Source organism: Sebastes umbrosus, chromosome 17 (genome assembly GCF_015220745.1).
Source record: "Sebastes umbrosus isolate fSebUmb1 chromosome 17, fSebUmb1.pri, whole genome shotgun sequence".
NCBI lineage: Eukaryota > Metazoa > Chordata > Actinopteri > Perciformes > Sebastidae > Sebastes > Sebastes umbrosus.
Genome location: NC_051285.1, coordinates 28786292 through 28792697, shown reverse-complemented (window position 1 = coordinate 28792697; position 6406 = coordinate 28786292). Strand labels below are relative to the sequence as shown.

Sequence of the window (6406 nt, the reverse complement as noted above, 5' to 3'; positions counted from 1 at the left end):
TGGTGTCAGTCAAGCTGCCTGGTACCTCTTTGTGTCTTTCAATGAATAGCAGGAGATGCACTACGGTGACATATCTGGAAGACAAACTCTTACGTCGAGGTTCTGTGTGTGTGTGTGAATACTTTTCTGTCAGTTTCCACAACTTAGTGTAATCACATTACTGCTGGTTCTTTTTAAAGTAATAAGGTTGTGTTCTTTTATTTCCATAATGAAATGAGAGTTACTTAACTCAAACTAACTGATTTAACTGGAGGAACCGGGGATCGAAATGCCGATCTTACGATTAGTGGACGACCTGCTCTACCTCCGAGTCCCCCAATAAGAGGAATCCATATTTGTGTGCTGAAGGAGAGCCAATGAAAGCAGGATTTAATTTGTGAAGAAAGCAATATGATGATGCGTTCACTGATGTCTGATGAAGTATGGGAATCATTTTGAGAGTGAGAGTGAGTGTGTTTGTGCGTGGGCACAGCTGGCTAAATGCAAAGACAGGTCAAGGCCAAAGCTGGAGGGGAGGGGACGAATCAGAGGCCTGTCCAACTGCTGAGGTCCCCAGTCAACAAATCTCTGCCTATATGAGACTAAATCATCTCTAAATCAGCTGCAGCACGGAACATCCTATTCCATAACCTAGACATAACCTTACGATGTTGTCTTTGCCATTTCCTTCCTCACATGAGCAAGACAGTAGGTGAAGTCATGCATGCCTGAATGGGCAACAGACCGTTCCATCCAAGAGTCTTCACCCACACCCGAGGACAGAAACATTCAGTCCACAATGGGTTTTTTACTCTGTTTTGCTCACTACTAGTATTCTCACTTTGGCTTTTCAATACAAATCAGATGTTGCTGTCGCTGACATGAGGATTTGACCAGCTCCAAGGTGTCAGTCTGTAAAACCGGCCTGATCCTGCTTTGGTAGATAATAAGAGCGTATTTTTCTTTCCCATATTGCCATGAAGACATCATATTCCCTGATGTATTTGCCACACTCATAACATACTCCTCCTCCTGTTCTCTTGGGAGTAATCGGCTCCCGTTGTATTTTAAAATCCATTAAGAAGAGCTTCGAGAGTAACAATGTAGTGCTAACAAACATCATTATTATTACATGAGACTGGTAGTTTCTCCAATCACGACATAATAACTTATACTTGTGTTCATTTTGGCCATATTTCAATGTGATCTGCATCAGATTTATCTTCACAGCCAACAGAATTATGAAATAATGTTCAGAGCATTGTTACAAGTATACACAAGTATTTCCCAGTAAATGCGTTTTTGTACATGCATGAAAAAATTACCATATGATTTAAAGTGAAGGATTACATTAAGGGAAGTAGTTTCAAAATAAAAGTTGGGGTGGGGGATAGTGGGTATTCAGGGATAGTTAAACCTTAACCTTAACCTGAAGATTAAGTTGAGATGTAGCTCAGCACTGCTGTTTATTTTTATATATATATATATATAAACACGAGCTGTGTGCGGTTCACAGCAAAGGTAGACAGTGAAAATTATCTTTTGACAGTATATAGACATCATACCAGCAACATTACTACTCTTTCAAAGTATAAGATAAGAAAAAACTTTATTGTCTGTCACAGGTAACATAAATGTGTCTTTGACAGGCTCAACAATAAATAGATAAAACACATATAAGACAGTCAAAACAGAGATACGCACTTGCCCCTAGGGCACGATATACAACTATAACTGACAAGAATAGTGTGAAAATAGACTGAAGTTAAGTATGTTATTTTAAACTGTTCAAGGTGATGATGGCAGTGGGAATGAAAGATTTTTTATATATATTTTTTCCGGGCCAGCAGGACTTTGTAGCTGCGACCTGATGGAAAGGATTGGTGAAATCAACACTTCCTGCTTCCGTTTCAAAATAAAAGCTTTCTAGCATTTTTTTTTCTGTGGCCAGAGTTCCTTCATTTGTTAACATTATGATTTTATTCTGAAATATTTACAGGACAGTGTTGTAGAAAATGCAGTGACTTGCATGGCCTCATGAATGAATAAAGAATGGGGGTTTAATTGTGGATTATTATTATTATTTACAAATTACCCCATGCTTCTTAACCTTTTTCTGTCTAAAATAAATATTTATAATGAAATGAAATGGCCATTATAAAAGGCAAACTCTATGTAGAAAGAGCAGCCCAGCAGCAGAAATGCTGCCAGTGTGGATGCCAGATGCGTGAGACATGCAGCAGTCACACACAGCTCATGTGGGCAGTCTGGCCAAAGCGTTAGATCGGAGAGCATTGGCGTCACCTTATTTTTCCAACCCCAATACTGTCATAAAGGACAAGAATCGTATTATTTGTTAAATGCCAACACTCTGTTAAATGTCAAAAAACAAACGTGTCATTTTGAATGTAGACTGTGCTAATATCAGTCACATCACATCACCCTTTGTCTGATGGACTACAGAAACGTTGCCCAACAGGAACGGGCTGTCTGGAGAAAAACAGATGTCATTCTCGGTCAGTGCCTCCTTCAACCTTCCAGGTACAATCCGCTCACACATGTCACATAAATGCTCTCGGATCCCTGCCCATGACTGTTCTCTCGTCTTCAGGTAGAACAACAACATCAGTCAATGCCAGCAGCTCACTGGGATATTTATTTCTCTGGGTATCCCCTCGACACCTGCGGGGACGGAGAGATCACCTCCATCCTGCGAGGCTGCGATCTGAAGAGACGCTGCAGGTTCATAAACAGGATAAATGCAGGAACGATCTTAGAGGTCTTAATGCAGTTGTTTGGTGAGAGGTAACACAAATGAAAACTATGATTGTGAAAGAGTTTTACAATTTTACAATGTTGAAATATCAACATATCAACTCAATATCAGCTATCCTCTAACACACATACACATGACAGACAGTATTTAGTTCATCATAGATGAAGAATAAGAATGATTTCTTATTTTGGCAACTGTAAAATTATTTGTTTGCTACCCTTTAGTTGAAATATTGTTTAATAACACACTAGAATTTGGTTCTTTTGTTCAGTGGCACGTTGTTACCCTCGCCAGTAGGTGGCAGAATAAACTACCATATGACCCGGATAAGCTATAGAAGAAGTGTTGTGTGGTGTCTGACCCATGGTTTAGCCGCATGGAAGTGTGTGCCTGGTGCAGCTGTAAGTTAGCAAAGGTTTTGCCCAGTCCTGCTGGTGAAGTATAAAAAAGAATGTTTTTCTACCCCATTAATGCCACAGCAGTCTGAATGGTGTAACATTGACATAAAGGCAACAGGAGTGGAGTTGTAACCATGATCAGCACGGCTGAGTGCTGATCTTGTAATACCACTTTTCCTCTGAGAGGCGATAGTGAGTCACTGTAGCATCCAGTCTGCTCTCAGTCCAGAGAACGAAGAAGAAGCAGAGCTGCCCCGAGGGTTTGTCAATAATGAATCCACGGTCCGTGTGCATTTTGATAGTTTTATTTATTGGATTGGATTGGAGTGGCAGAAAAGAGAAAATGCTCCGTACAAGGTGAAATGCTGACCCTTATTTCTTTGGAGCAGGTGGCTCGGTGTTACATATTGTACCTTTAAGCAGATTTAATTATGATTATAGTAAAGTATGATTGGTTGCATTTAAATACTTTATTTCTTGTCTATAAACGTTTTCAAACTTTCAACTTGGTGCAAGCACAATTCATACATTTAAGTGCAAATGAAAAATCTCCATCTTTTTATCAATACCACGTTCTCTGGTTTCATCAGTCATGTTCAATTGAGTTTACTTTTCTATGTTAGCCTTTGTTCTTTTTTAAGAGTACATTTTTGTTTTGATGTGTATTTTATCATATGTATTTAATTATTGATAATTACAATTACAATTATTTGGGTATGAGGACTTGTTGCTGTGACAACAGCTGCAGATTTTTTCCAGTAACACTGAGATTCTGTGTAAGAACGGCCGGCAGCGTTTGTTCTGTCTCCGGAAATTATCTTTGTTTCGTGTGACAACATGATCCTATTTTATGGATCCTATATGGAGTCTGTTTTAACTTTTTGCTTTAATCTGTTGGTACGGGAACCTCAGCATCAAGTCCTAAAATGCTCTATCCAGGATAGTGAAAGTGAGCAGCAAGATCTTGGAGGTATAGGCAAGTTGGAATGAGAATGTGTTTAACAGGGAGGAAGGCTAAAGCCATCCTATACAACAGTGCACATCCTCCTATACTCTGAATTCAGGATTTTGCCTTCTGGCTCCAGGTTCAGATTCCTCCCTGTTAAGAGTATAAACACTCCTTTATCCCCAAAGCCATGTGACTCCTGAATACACGCCAGGGGAAGAGTGAGTACCAAGGCTCCTCACCTCTCGGAGTTATAGTGTAGCTGATAATATGATGATGACTATGTACTTTACTCTCCCTGTGTATTTGTATTTATATGGTCATACTCTGCCACCGTGTATTCTATCTGACTTTTGGATTTTATGTTAGATGTTATTGCTGCTGTGTTTTTGCACACTGTGGAAATGTAAGTTGGAGACCGGTGACTACTGTTGTTGGACTTCCAGCCCGTTTGTATTCAGGGCGCCTCTCCTTCCCCCTACTGTCTATGTTCTTTCATGTATTGTAATATGCCTTGCTGTGGAACCAATTGCCCTCCGGGGACAAAAATAAAGTTGAAGTTGGAAGTTGAAGTAGGAACATTTCCAGCCAGCTTTGAAGAACTGAAAAAATCCAGACGTGTGTCAAATCGTCAACAATCAAATCAAACTATCTCCATCTGGACAACCATAGCTGGTCTGGTAAAAACAAAAACAAAAACGTTCCAACCAGTTTCTCATCAGTTCTGATATGAAATTTGATATATTTAAATAATACACCATATTCAACCTGACAGGATAAATAAATCACTATTGTGGTTACAGTCAATGCACGTTAGAGTTATCATCCTGTATTATAAATTAATACATACGGAATCTTCTCCAGCATAAGTCTGCTAATGATGCCACCGTGTCATACTGTTCTCAGCTGATCATTGATTTATGCCTCTGCGCTTTGTGCATCAGGACAGATCTGTGTTGCTCTCGGTCCCCGGGGGAGTTGTGGGTATCCACAGCCTGCAGACTGTTCATTTACAACGCCTTCAGAAAGTTTTCAAAACTGCACATGTATGTTGCCACAGTTTAACGTTAAATGGATTTCAGATTTGCTTTTCTTTTTTGTACTCAAAATTCCTGACAGTGTAAAAGTGTTTTTTTTAGACTTTATTTATTGAAATTGAAATCCAGAATATCTCATTTGAAAAAAAAGATCACTCCCCTGACTCATCGCTTTATAGACGCATTTCTGGCAGCTAGTTCAGCTTTAAGGCTTTTTGTGTGCAACAACATGGCACATCCTGCTTTGGGATTTTCTCCCATTCTTCCCTCACAGATTCTGTTAAGCTCGATCAAGTTGGACCGGGGTGCGTTTGTGAGCGGTTATCTTCCAGTCATTCCACAAATTATCAAGTTCTGGGCTTTGACTGGGGCCTCCCAAAGACTTCCACATGATTGTCTGAAACATTTCCAGTTTTAATTTGGCTCGGGGGTTAGTGTTCTGTTTTACGGTCTCACCCAGATGTGTGTGAGTATACTTGTGTCTCCACAATTCTATCTCTAACTGTATGTTTCCTTCTAATTCGTGCCCAGACCTTTGAATGGGAGTCAGCCATCTCAAGGACATGCAAAAGAATTTGGATGCAATTAGGAGTGACACTGCGGAAAGGCTGAATGCTCACTGACTGACGCACTTTGAGCTTTTTCATTTCTAATTAATTTATGGAAGAAAAATGTGAACTGCAGATCTGTGACAAAAACAAATAAATAAAAAATACTCTATTTTTTTCTGCAATACAGTCTGAATTCAAAAACAAAGTGGTTGAATTTCAAACTCTTTGCCTGAAGTCAAATGTGAATCAGTATATCGTACAGGAAAATCTGGGCAAAGGATTATCATCTTTGGTGAAGTATATGTCTTTCTGTACCTTGATGTGTTGACAAGCCTTCAGAATAGATGCTTCCTTCAAAAATTGTCAGAGTTTCACCAACATCACTAACGGTATCGAAGATTACGATACTGTAACTCTCGTTCTAATTTACACAGGCTCCGCCCTCTACTGGACTCAATATGTAATACTCTCGTCCAATCACAATTTTGCATAAACGTAGCCGGCCAATCAGGACATGCCTACCAGTATACCAGCCTATGTCCCTGCTCCTCTGCCTGCTTGCCTTCACTCAGACAGTGCACGCGTTCTCGCGTACTCGCTCCAAATCTCTAGAGGTGAACGCACGCTCACTCCACACTGCAGAAGAGTTAGTTTAGCTCTGAGAATATCTAGTGAATGTACAGGGGACGTTTGTGCAGAAATAAATGCTGCAGCTCCTC

General features: G+C 39.9%; 1 protein-coding gene across 1 annotated transcript in view; it reads right to left on the bottom strand.

Moving 5' to 3' along the window:
* Positions 1-401: 401 nt before the first annotated feature.
* Positions 402-6406, bottom strand: part of ntm (neurotrimin) — a 398233-nt gene continuing 392228 nt past the window's right edge. The window contains exon 10 of the transcript XR_005203765.1: positions 402-472. The gene's annotated coding sequence lies outside the window, so the exon portion shown is untranslated. The remainder of the gene's footprint in view (positions 473-6406) is intronic.